At 31.0% G+C, this 13882-nt stretch overlaps 2 long non-coding RNA genes and 1 pseudogene across 2 annotated transcripts; 1 reads left to right on the top strand and 2 right to left on the bottom strand.

The window, feature by feature from the left end:
• Nucleotides 1-1442: 1442 nt before the first annotated feature.
• LOC139814644 (uncharacterized) lies at nucleotides 1443-5357 on the bottom strand (annotated as a pseudogene).
• A 1258-nt stretch (nucleotides 5358-6615) lies between these two features.
• Nucleotides 6616-12130, top strand: LOC139814645 (uncharacterized). Its single transcript, XR_011732511.1, has 3 exons — nucleotides 6616-6929; nucleotides 7000-7146; nucleotides 9281-12130. It is a non-coding gene; the product is annotated as an uncharacterized lncRNA (long non-coding RNA).
• On the bottom strand, nucleotides 11920-13676 carry LOC139814646 (uncharacterized). The gene is made up of 3 exons (XR_011732512.1): nucleotides 13341-13676; nucleotides 13011-13142; nucleotides 11920-12049 (listed from the first exon to the last, which is right to left on the bottom strand). It is a non-coding gene; the product is annotated as an uncharacterized lncRNA (long non-coding RNA).
• Between the last annotated feature and the right edge of the window lie 206 nt (nucleotides 13677-13882).

Genomic DNA, 13882 nt, shown 5'->3' on the forward strand with positions numbered 1-13882 from the left:
AGAAAAAATTAATTTTATTTGGAAGCTGAATTCCACTAAATCATAAATATCTTTATAAGACTGCACCATTTTGCATCGCCAGCATGCATGTATGAATTACAAACACAGAACTTTTAAAAAATTTTTCTGTTTAAATTTTAAACAAATTAAAGGTTGAAAAAAGGCTCACACACGTTACCTACATTTCAATTAATGAGCTTGATGCAGATATTGAAATATTATTATTCAAACTTTCTGTCGAGTTAACATTCTGATGACTTGAACTGCAGTACCTGTCATTCTCCATATCATTGTTATTAGTATTAGAATCCTGAAAATGTAAAATTCAAGATTTCAACAAACATATACAGTTTGTGCTGAAAAACTTCTATTCATTATAATCACAAATAATAATTAATAACAATTAATTCTTTTATCAATTAATATGTATATTTCTGAAATCTGTATATCTGTTTGGAAGCTGAATTGCACTGAATCATGAATGGCTGCGTTCAGCCGATACTCCGCTAGCCTAGCAATCGTGAGCAGTCGCTCGTTTCCTCTCCTTTGACTCAATGGATTAAAAGAAGAGGAAACGAGCGACTGCTCACGATTGCTAGGCTAGCGGAGTATCGGCTGAACGCAGCCAATATCTTCATCAGACTGCACCATTTTGCATCGCCAGCATGCATGTATGAATTACAAACACAGAACTTTTAACAAATTTTCTGTTCAAATTCCAAACAAATTAAAGGTTGAAAAAAGGCTCATCCCAGCAAACGAAAAAGGATTAAAAGATATTAAAATTTTTTAATACCTTTGAATCCCTTTTTTGGCGGAATTAGATGAAATTAGATGGGATTCGAAATGAGATGGTTCAATCCCATGGAATCCAAAAAAGAAATTTTCAATTCCATCCAATCCTATGGAATCCGTAAAGGTTATGGAATTGCATGGCATTAGATGGTTTAGAAAATTGTTTTAAATGCCTCCCGTAATGACCAAACACATACACACGCACACGCACACGCACACACACACACACACACACACACACACACACACACACACACACACACACACACACACACGCACACACACATAGGAAAGGAAAGGAAAATAGGAAAGGATAATAAATTTTAATGCTTTTAGATAAACGTTTATTTTTTATTTATTATATAATTAATATACTTTATAGTATCTTAATACATAAGTATTAATAAAGAACTTTCGGTTAAAAATTATAATCAAACAAAAAATAAAAAATCAAATTTAAACAAAAGAAACTTGTAAAAATAAGAAATCTAAAAATAAAATGTTAAATAAAAACACTTATATTTATAAGAAATAGATATAAACATTTTTATTTTATATTAAAATGTCCAAAAACCTCACCTTTAATCAGAATCTGGAAAAAAGAAATTGTGATGAGTATAAGCGATTTCGAAAAATAAGTATTATATTTATTTGTACCCACCACTACTTGATGACTCGGGTGGGAAAAGGACATTGAAGTCCGGATCGCTGTTATTTTCGTTCAACGAAGATGTTTCCTCATTAGGCACTTGTGCTGCTTCTTCCATTCCTAACGGGTCGATCGAGAAGTCGATGTTCGATTCAGTGTCCCGTTCAATATTCGATTCAATAGACATCAATATTTGGTTCGATGTCCGGTTCTTCTGAATTAAGAACCTTCTCATTTATTGCATCGGTTTCTTTTTCTGCAGTACATGTATGCGCTGAAAAATGTTTATATTATAAATATGTCGGTATGAATATCTCAATAAAGAAGTTGTAACTATAGTCGTATTTTGAAACAAAATTGCTTACAATCTTTTAAGGAAGATATAAGTTTAGCTAAAATGTTTCTAGTTTTTTCCACCAATTTGTCCGCCTGTGCTGGTGGGATTTTTTTTCAACTGTTAAGTAATGATAGTATATTGCTAAAGAAAAGAAGAGTTTAATAGTATATTATCAAAGAGAATTAGAAAATAAAATGTTATTGTATTGTTAGGCAAAGAATAAAATTTACTCCTAAACAATCAGCCCTTTACTTTTTTTACAACAATAACATTGAAATTTCAATGTTTTATTGAAGTTGCAATCGGTATTGTACAAAGTGTCCATATTTATCTGTGTAAATAATTTTGATTCTCTTAAATATTAATTAGAAATTGGTGCTTTCAAATGTTTGCTTCATTACGGCAATTTGCCAAAAATAAAAGATACACTGAATATTTTTTAATTTTTGTTGGAGACATTCGTTTTAGAACGAAGGGCCCCGTCAACACAACTAAAGCTGCAACTCAACTCAACTCTAACTTTCTCAAAAAGTAAAAACGTAGGTACATACTACAAACGTTTACTAATTTTATTATTGTGTATTTTGCAATATTTTACAAATTATATGGAAATTTTAATTGTTTGTTTAAATTGCTATTGGTCTTCAAAAAACATGTCTTATGTTACCCTTAAACAATGACATGTTATTTTGAAGACTAATAGCGACTTCAACAAACAAAACTTCTAAATAAATTGTAAAATAATGCAAAATATGCAATGATAAAATTAGAAAACTTTGTATGTTTTCATTTTTTTAAGTTGCAGCCTTTGCTTTAGAACAATTGTCTCCAGCAGAAATGTTTAGCCTGGTGTTTTCTTTTATTATTGCAAATATAATTAGACAGATATATTTAAAAGCATTGATATAGTTTCTAACGTTAAAGAGAATTAAATTTATCTTCGTAAATATGAATATGACTACTTTGTACAACACCGGTTGCAATTTTAGCAAAAAATTAAAATCTCTATCGTTGTGGTTGTAAAAAATGTTAAGGGTTGACTGTTTTATGATATATTTTATTCGTCATCTAATAATAAGAAAAGCAATGATAAAAGAGGAAGACATCATTGATGAGATAATATGAAATTACATATGGATTACCTTTAATTGCTAAAATTTTGTTGCAATCTAAGGCATTTTTCGGCTGTTTAGAATTCTTGTTTCGGTTGCTTCCTTTGCCTGTTACAGTGCTATTTAAAAGCGTTTCCAAAGAAAACAGACAAATCGCGATTTGCCGAACAAAAATTGCGGGCCTTCTGCAATCGCAAGCAGCTGCGACATATGAAGTTTTAGGCAAGTATTCGCCATATCCAAGATGAATCTGCAAGATTTAATTGTTATAATATTCGTAGATATGACATATAAAAAAGATATATAAAAAACTTGGGCAGATTTCCAAAGGTTATTATTGTGGGGAGCAATAACAGAAGTTAAAATTGTTTAGATGGCAATATTTCATAAATATTACAGTTTACTTCATTATGTTAGATGTAAAATGCTGTGGTACTCTGAGAGTATGGATAGTATGAGGAAAGCAGCAGTGTATGCAAAACTATCCAATCAGTTGATAATGTTTTTTTTTTTTAATTTATTTGTAATTAATAATTTATTTTTACATTAAAAATTTAAGTTTAATTTATTAAAATTTTTTCAATAAATTGCATAACATATATCTGAAAAAGACTATTGTAATTTATTACTATATTTTACATTTTATGTAAAAATGGTCAAAACAAATAAATACTATAGTTATAAAGTAAACAAAAATTCAATTTATAATAACGCAAACTTAAAGACACTTTTTTCATATTTATTTAATTACTATTTAATGTTGTTAAATATATAAATATTTATTTAAAAAAAATAAAAAAATTTTAAAATCAAGAGGCACAGTGTAATGCCTTGCGCCAAGTATATGCGAGGAACGTCCTCAAAAATTTATTCTCGTACAAAATAAAATTATAACTTTTTTTAAAAAATTTGTTTTTTCGACAAATACAAAATAACTTTATACAAAATAACTTTAATTTGGTACTACAAATGTGTGAAATTTTAACGAAATTATCTTTTTCAAAAAAAGATGTTTTCTCTACAAAAAAAAGTAAAATAAAGAAAATGCGCCAACTATAAAAATGGATGTTCATACGAATAAGAACATTTACTTTTTTATTATTATTTTTTGGTTGACATTCATAGTTTAGTTTTTTATTAAGCCCGTATCAAACTGGAGATTGATATTGGGATTGAATAAAATGAACCAATAAGAAACCAATATTCTTTAACTTTGATTGGTGAAATTTCAATTCAATCTCAATCTCAATCTCTAGTCTGATATAACTTAAGATTGTCTTAAGTTTGTCTTTAGATACAATTTCATTAAAAACAAAGTATTTAACGATAAACTTAAGATCTTAAATATAAGATCAAACTATAAATATCAGTCTTTCATATTAAATTATTAGTCGCTGTGCGAGGTGCAGCTAAATATTAATTTTATAATAAATGTATTAAAAATGATAATTTAGAAAAACATTTTCCTTTGTCATTTTCTAAATAGATCTCTAATCGTTTTTAGTTATAATTATTTTGCTTAAATAATGTTTCATTCATATAAACTACATAAAATATAATAATGCTATTCATTCGACTTACAAATAAATTTGATTTACAAATAACAAAGTTTTACGAACGTAATCTTGTTGTAAGTAGAGGAATATCTGTAGATTAATCTTGCAAACATTGAACTCACTTACGCTTTTATTATCAGGCGTTATAGAACCAACTGCGGGATGTTTATTTGATACTGTCAGGTTGTTTCCTGTAACCACATTTAAATTGTTGCCTTCATTGAAACCTGTGAAAAAGTGATCAATTACATAATAATAATTGTATTATTATTTCATATTGTACAATATAGCTGCTATGTTGTGTATATTAAACATATATATATACGAACTTTGAATTTTTTTTCCTTTTAAGATTGCAGATTCCTGCAATTCAACATCGTAATTCAATCGGCGTAATGATTGTACTTCTTTCTCTAATGCCACAATAGTTACTTCCATATCTTTTTGTTTAGCAATCTATTCCGCATTTTCTGCAATTATTTTTTCTTTTTTTTGGAGACTGTCTTTTAAGAAGTCACATTGGACTTTATATGCGTTTACAGTACTTTTTAAATCTTCAATTTCAATATTTAAAGTCGACGAGCTTCTGTTGCAAGTGCTATGTTCCTGTTTAATAATGTGTTTGTTATAATTGCTTTATAATTGCGTTATAATTGCATAAATTACTTTATATCAGGTATATAAAAATTTGTATCAAATTTTCATACCTGGTATTCTTCAACAGATTGTGCATTAATTGCACACAAAGCCTGACGTTCTTTCAATTGCTTTAGCCTATGTTGTTTTCTATTTTCTAAATCTTCATCTATCCTCTATAAAAGAAACATAAAAAATTTACTGTAGAGTCATTGTTTCTTTGTATATTAACGTACCTTAGCAGACTTTGGTGAGTTTTCAGTATCGGTGCTAAAGCTGTCAGATGCTGACAGTAGATGTTGGGACGGTGGAATATTCATTCTTTTTCTTGCCACCATTGCTTCCAATTCGCTCTTGGTACCTACAAATAATGATAATAAATTAATAATAAAAATATTTAACAATAAATTTTTATGAAAAATCTGTTGCATTAAATGTTGAATTTTTAAGGAAATTTTTGATAATCTAGTACAATAGAAAATTTAAGTATATAAGAAAATTAGATTTTTTTACTTACTTGCAGTACATAGAACGTGACCTACGACAATATCTCCATTGTGTTTAATTTTATATAATTGTCGCGGATTAAGTGGATTTTGCGATTTGAACTTTTTAATATCCCTCACCGACATAACTTTCCGAATCTCGCGGACATTTTTTGTTGGCGGAATCCGCACGTACGCATACATGTTAGGTCTTAATAAATTTCTACTTGTTTAAAAATTAACTAAAAATCATGAACTCACGTACCGTAAAAAGCTCATTGCATTGTTTAAGTCTGACCGATTTCCTCGTGTTCGGTAGAAACGGCACTGTTTGCCACTTTCTGCCACTGTGGCAGAAACCGAACACGAGAAATTGGTCAAACTTAAACGACGCGAGAATCGATTAATGCTGTGCAGGCAAGAGAACCGAACGCGAATACACAGCTCAAGAAATGATATAAGGACTAAGGATGAAAATACCGATACACGCGAAAGCAGAGAAAATCACATTCGCCGGACACTGAGAATCAACATAACGATAATATTCGGCTACTGTCTACGTGTCTATTGCCGCAAGCGTGCGCCCAATCATTGACTACTACGTCACGCGCAGCCGGGACGCACGTGTTCATATCGGAAACAAAAGCCTTATGCTGGGTCTACAATGCAAGTCACAGAGTCGTGAGTCGCAAGAATTGACCAATCACAGTCGAATTTGAGGAGAATAATCGACTGTGATTGGTCAATTCTTGCGACTCACGATTCTGCGGCTTGCATTTTAGACCCAGCATTAAGGTGCCAATTCATGGGACGCTGAAAAACAGCGTTGAGCGACGTCACGTGACATCACTATGATGCCAGCGTCAAGAAAGAGAAGTTGGATTTTTCCAACTTCAAGCGTCAAAGCCAAAGCAGCGCGAAGACGCCGAAATTTTGACGCTGTTTTCCTTTTCATGAATTTCAATTGACGCCGGCGTCAATTGTGGTCATGCGACCTTCTTGCCGCTGAAAATGAGCGTCGAGCGTCAGCATGAAAAGGCACCTTTAGGCTCGGTTTCACCAACGCGAGTTAATCTAATCGGTCGATTAACCTTCAAAATGTCAATTGCCGAACATGAGAGAAGCCTGATCAGCCTATATTGTGTAATACGTAATTTATAATACGTAACTACGTAATTTACGTCTTGTGCAGTGCATCCACGGAAAGCAGTTACATATTTCTGTGACTTTCGAATATTTGCGTTTCAAGTATGTGACATTCAGATTTTGAAAGACTGCATTGTTGACCTGTACATCTTCCATTAAAATTATACGCAGTCATTGGAAGCAGATAGCAGAGATCATTTTACGGTATTCAAGGTAAGATTTTTTATCAATTTAACAAAATACTGTTGTATATTGCTAATTTTTTTGTTGCATTGAATTGCAGTGAATATTGAAACACTAAATACAACATGGAAAGAAAAAGATATAAACTGTGGTTACACAGAAACTTCAACAAGAATATGGTGTCGTACATATACGAAATGGAAACAGAAATACGACGCAATGTTACTTCGCATAGATGAACGCACAGGTTTAATATTATTTCAATTTTATTATAATAATGAACTTCTAACTTTTGGGCACTTGTTTATTTTCACCTTTTCTTTATCGCATTCTTCATAAATACTTTTTATCTGCTGTATGATGGTTTTTTATTCCAAGACGTAACAATGTTTTTTGTATTTGTTGATCAAGTCACTAATTTTTTAAGTAAAAAGAAAATTTGTATCATATATGAAAATATATATAGGACAGTATGACATTTTCAATTTGGGAACAAGGAAATATATATTATTAAAGCCAATGCTGGATAAGAATCAAATTCAGTGACAATATCTAGTATTCAAACAAGGATATATAGAAATGCCTATGTCGGTCTGCAGAAAATCTGCGGCGGTTCTTTAGTGCCTAATAATTATTTGTGTAAATTTATATACGAAACATAGCTCACGCGAACTGCGCGCCGCATATTTGTCGGTCTTAAAACACAGTCCTTACATGAAGCCGGAACGTAATATCAGAAATTAAATTGACAAGCCATTTAATATTTTTAATGCTAACTAGCATCTATATCCCCCCTTCCCTCGTAAAACTGTAAAGAAATTTTATAGAGAAAAATAATACCTTAGCCAGGATTCTAATATTCAATTCTATGCTGTGTCTTGACAATGAAATTTTTTTTTTTATATTAATATATAAAGTTAGTATCACAGTTTTGTTCACAAGCTCTAAATATTATGACAAGAATTTATTAATTTTGCTTTACTACGGTATATGTATCGCGTATATAAAGTATATAAATTAAAAAATTGTAATACTTTGGGCTGTAATTATAAATATTTTTGTAATAATAAATATTTCCCAGGTGCAGAATGTGATACAGTCTTGTATTATCATAAAACTAAAAAAAGGGGTTTTATGAGCAGTTATTTTTGTCATATTTAAATTGTTATTGTAGTCGACTAATTAATTTTTGTAATATTTTTTGTGCGGTATCTTAAAGAGCTATTTTTTATCTTTATAAAGCGACTTTTCTTTATTTACGTACAATTTTTTTTGCCGGGTTGTGAAAGTTTTATTGCAAAATTTAATTAAAAAAAAAAAATCTTAAAATTATGTTCTAGGGAAAAATAATAAAAAAATTATATATAAGTACAGGTTCAAAAAATTGAATTTTGCAATAACTTGTTTAAACAAATTATTTAAACAAATAATTTATAACAATTTGTTTAAACAAATTAATTTTGCAAATCTGATGGCAGATTCGAAATCAGTCACCTCAAAAACCCCTTAAAATATACAGCTTATGTAAACACTAGTCCAGTTCCTTGTGTACATTACAGGATTTACTTTAAAAAGTTTTCTTCTTAAAACTTTTACAGTTCAACGAAAAAAATAAACGCAAATAAAGAACGCTATATAAAAATAAAAGATAGCTCTTTAAGATACCGCAAAGAAAATATTGAAGAGATTAATTAGTCGGCTACAGTAACGGCTTAATATTGCAAAAATCGCTGTTTTTAGCTCATAAAATCATATTTTTCTAAAAAAGAACGTGATAGACAATTTTTGCGGGCGGATTTGAATTCAACAAATAAAAATACTTCGAAAACCATTGCAACATCTGAAACATCTTTCAGGCCCATCATATTGGCAGGCCTACGTAATTTATAAAGAGAGTTTACAGCTTCTTCACTTTATAACAAAAATTAAATTTTTTTATAACTAATGCGAAAAAAAGATTAGAAGAAAGAAGATTTTAGGTAAATAAAAAATACTTTATTTTGGATTTTACATGAAATAAATTTCAATCAATTTAGAACGATGTTTATCGTAATCATGTTCTTGCGAATTTTAGAGATCTCTACAAATTTATTTAAAATTTAATGAAATATATATACGTTTTGGTACAATTATGGTACAATAAATTAATATCATTATCTTATTAATTTGGAAACAAAAGTATTAATTTATTTCTTGTTTAATTTGATGGTATTGCAACAAAATATATATTTAAATATATATCTTTATTTGAATAATTTTTCGATATCTTTTGTGTATCATAATCATATTAATATCTTTATTTTAGTAATTTTTCAATATCTTTTGTGTATCATATTAATGGCTTTTCAAGAGTAATAATAAATCTCTTGTGTTCCTTGTAGGGATTACTGATTGTGAACCATCGTGTTCGAATCAGCTTTGCAACGCTGGAATATTTGAACAAGAAGTCATTGGCAGTGCTGGTGTTAGTCACGAAAATACAATACCACAATCTGCACAATGCGTGCAAGAGAATATCTCATTTGAAGATCAAGAATGGGTAATGGTATTTGATGAAAACACATCGGATGCAGGAAGCGTCACTGGGAGTGTTGATGACATTGAAAAAAATGAAGATGATTTAGACGTGCGAAATGAAGAATTTCATACACGCACAGGTAGTGCAATAATGTTTCCGGCGGCGGGTTTAAGTGTAGATGATGTTGTCTCGATGGTAGCTGGGCACTGTTTGCGATATCGTGCGTCAAATGAAGCGCGCAAATCCATAATGGAACTTCTTCGTATATGTGCTGGACCAGCTTTTCGTAATATTAATATATCAAATCATAGATTCGCGAAGGAAATTGACCCACCGGATAATATAATAACTTATCATTATTATTGCACTAATTGTTACAGCAAATTATATTCCACAACAAAGAAACATTTTGACGCGAATCAAATATTGTGCGAGTTTTGCAATCATAAACACAATATAAGTTTGTCAAGCACAAATATGTTTTTATCTATAGATTTACGGTACCAATTAGATTTACTTATGCAAGATAAAAATGTTCAGAATGCTTTGATTGAAAAAATTAATGCTCGGCGCGTTACACAGGAAAGTAGAGATATTAGTGATATAAGCGACGGAGAATTATATTGTGAATTGATTATGGACTATCCCACTTATTTAACATGCAATATTAATACTGATGGAGTGCCGTTATTTCATAAGTCAAAACGAAGTTTTTGGCCTCTTCAACTCATTTTCAATGATTTACCGCCAACAATGCGACTTAAATATGTATTGACGGTAGGTATCATGATTGTTGAACATGAGCCGACTCCTCAACTTATGAATACATACATTACGGAGTTTATTAAACAAATCAATCGATTATGTGAAGACGGTGTTGATCTTGGCATAACGGTTGATAATGTTCGTACCTCATATACGCCAACTGTTTTATGTTGTTCAATGGACTCCGTAGCTCGACCAGTAGTTCAAAATAGAATACAATATAATGGATATTTTGGATGTAGCTACTGTTATCATCCCGGGCTATATATTTCTGCTATGCGTTATCCTTTCAAGTACCAAGAATCCGAGTTAAGAATTCATAAAACTCATTTATATGATACGCAAGTATCGGCTAAAACTGGATTACAAAGTCGAGGAGTGAAGGGAGATTCGGTACTTGCATCATTATCAAATTTTGATATGGTGTGGGGTTTTCCACTTGATTGCATGCATACAGTCATTTTAGGCGTAACAAAACACGTATGGGATTTATTCACAAAAATTCTAAGTCGCGATGCAAGGAAAATCATTAACGAAAGATTATGTAGAATTCAACCTCCTCGCGATTTGCGGAAGTTGCCGCAACTAATGACTAATTATAGTAATTTTAAAGCAAAAGACTGGAAGTCATGGTTGTTATATTACTCTATACCTGTTTGTATGGATTTAGTGCCAAAGAAAAATCTCGAACATTACGTACTATTTGTCAAAAGCATGTATATTTTACAAAAGACCTCAATCTCGCATTCTGAACTGGATCAGTGCGAAGTAGATCTCTTGAAGTTCGTAGCAGATTTTGAAAATTTGTATGGGACGACTGCAATGCGATATAATGTTCATTCTATTCTCCATTGCGTTCAATCTGTTAGAAAATCAGGACCTCTTTGGGCGACATCGGCTTTCCCGTATGAAAGTAACATTTTTGTTTTGAAGCAACTAGTCAATGGGCCAAAGGGTGTAGAGCAACAAATGGCCAAAAAATCATTGCAAGTTATGTCATATCGAGTAGGCGTAGCTACAAATTCCTTATCGAATAATGTAAAAATTTATTGTGATAAATTATTTGGTGGCAATCGATCAACTGTAAACGTAGAAGTTACAGAGGGTGTAACTTTTTTTGGATCGGGCAAATATTTTGCAGATGCATGCACAGCTGGAGGTCTAAAATATGAGAAATGTGTGTATAATGGCCAATTATACCAAATTAAAAATTATACGCGGTCCAAAAAATGGAATAATAGTATTATTCAGCTAAAATCAAAGAAAATTGCACAAATTTTAGAAATAATCATTTTTCCCGATACTGGATGTTATTTCAATGTCAGCGAATTGCCTTTAGAGAAGGTAATTCTTGGAGAAATTGAGATACCACATATGTGGAAGATAAGATCGCTAACAACAAGTAATCAATTTTTAGTGTCGATAGTCGAGGTTGCTTCAAAGATGGTTCTAGTAGACATTGGAGAACAAATGTATGTTTGTTCAATGCCTAATGTATTCGAGGCTGATTAATTAAAACCTTTTACTTTTAAAAATTATCCTTAATCGATAATTTTATGTAAAATTGATAATGTAATTTATTGTAAGAATGCGTATTATAATACTTAATATTATTTTAAAAAACACTATGTCTTATATGATTTTATGTGCTTGTTACTCGGAGTATCCAGATAGCACAAAGAATCAAAAAAGAATTCTTTTGTATGTCACCAATTCTGAATTCTTTTTTAGATGCAAAAAAAATTCTTTTTGCATCTAAAAAAGAATTCAGAATTAGTGACATAAAAAAGAATTCTTTTTCGAATCTCTGTGCTATCTGGGGGGGTAGATTAGAATATAATTCTCCTCATCGAGCTCACGCTGTACGCTGAAAAACAAAAAATAATATAATTTATTTTATTGTCAACTTAATTGTATATATATTTACAATAAAAATTGTCTAATATGATTTTTGTAAATAAAACGTTTTATTTTAATGTAACAATACTGACTGTTAAATATTTAAAAATTTAATGTTTTACATTAGTCTGTTTATCCCAAAGTTACCAAAAATTAAACTAATACGAAACTTTTAAAATTACAATTAATTCATAAGAATGACTTTCAATTTTATAAGTGATAGGGAATGACATATTCAATATATATTATAGATTTAAATAACGATGGGATAAAACTAGGAATTTAACGTATTATACTCGTTTTTTAATCTTAATTTGAAATAAAATGGAATTTGTTCTGTTGTAAATGTCGCCGGAATTCAATAGAATTTGATATATACATATTTATTTCTAAATTTGGGATTCAATTGTATTTATTTCATTGTCGGAATGGTCGGAATTCAATGGAGTTCAACACGGACACTTTTTAATCCCTATCCTGGCATTCAATGGTATTCATTTTATTGTCAAGATAGACGGAATTCAATGGAATTCAATACAGAAATTTTTAATTCCTAGTTTGGCATTCAATGGTATTCATTTCGTTAACGGAATCAATGGTATTCAATGGAATTCATCACGAAACTTTCCAATCCCTAACCTGGCATTCAGTGGTATTCATTTCGTTAACGGAATCAATGGTATTCAATGGAATTCATCACGAAACTTTTCAATCCCTAACCTGGCATTCAGTGGTATAATATTTTTGTGTCGGAATTGGATGGGATTCAAAAAAGACAAATTCTTTCCAAAATAAGGAATTCCATGATATTGAAACTATTTCAATCCCTTTTTTTGACAGAATGGAATTCGGAAAGTCCTTAATTGAATTCCTGGCAATCCCGTTTGAATTCTTTTCAATCTTTTTTCGTTTGCTGGGATACACGTTACCTGCATTTCAATTAATGAGCTTGATGCAGATATTGAAATATTATCATTCAAACTTTCTGTCGAGTTAACATTCTGATGACTTGAACTGCAGCACCTGTCATTCTCCATGTCATTGTTATTAGCATTAGGATCCTGAAAATGTAAAATTCAAGATTTCAAAAAACATACATAGTTTGTGCTGAAAAACTTCTATTCATTATAATCACAAATAATAATTAATAACAATTAATTTTTTTATCATTAAATATATATATTTCTGAAATTTGTATATGCGTATAAACAAATTTATGATTTACCATTGATGCTTTCTAGTAGAAAGTTTCTACTTACATCATGATTGTAAATATTGTGACGTCCTGAGTGATGCGAGGTGGCTCGATCCAGCAGAACGTCTCCGTTGATGGGTTCTTTTTCTTGCAGTTAAGGGGGTAAAACCCCAGGATAATTAGCTGTTGGTCGGCGATGCAGATTATGACTCCTTGGATCCGTCGAAAGTAGGTATTCAATAATCTTTATCTTTCTTTTGATATAAAAGAATATATGATATTTATTATAAAACTTTCACGATACAAGTGGTTTATATGGGAGGATGGAACAAGTATAAGATATGTGACCTTTCCTGGCTCGTTCCACACTCTCCATCGAGAGGGTGAAAGATTCCGCTTTTATACAATTTTGGAAACGGTAGTGGGAGGTGACCGCACCTCGTTACAATGAGTCATAAGGCGTTGTCTAGCGGATATGAGTCTACTTCTAGTGGGGTTGCTCGCTTGCCAGCAATGAGTCATGGGGTGGTGTCTTGAAATTCCGCGCCTATATGGTCATGCGTTGCGCTCTGCTTCGACATGTCCATATATGGTCTATGCGAGGAC

This window comes from Temnothorax longispinosus, chromosome 6 (genome assembly GCF_030848805.1).
Source record: "Temnothorax longispinosus isolate EJ_2023e chromosome 6, Tlon_JGU_v1, whole genome shotgun sequence".
NCBI classification, from domain to species: domain Eukaryota; kingdom Metazoa; phylum Arthropoda; class Insecta; order Hymenoptera; family Formicidae; genus Temnothorax; species Temnothorax longispinosus.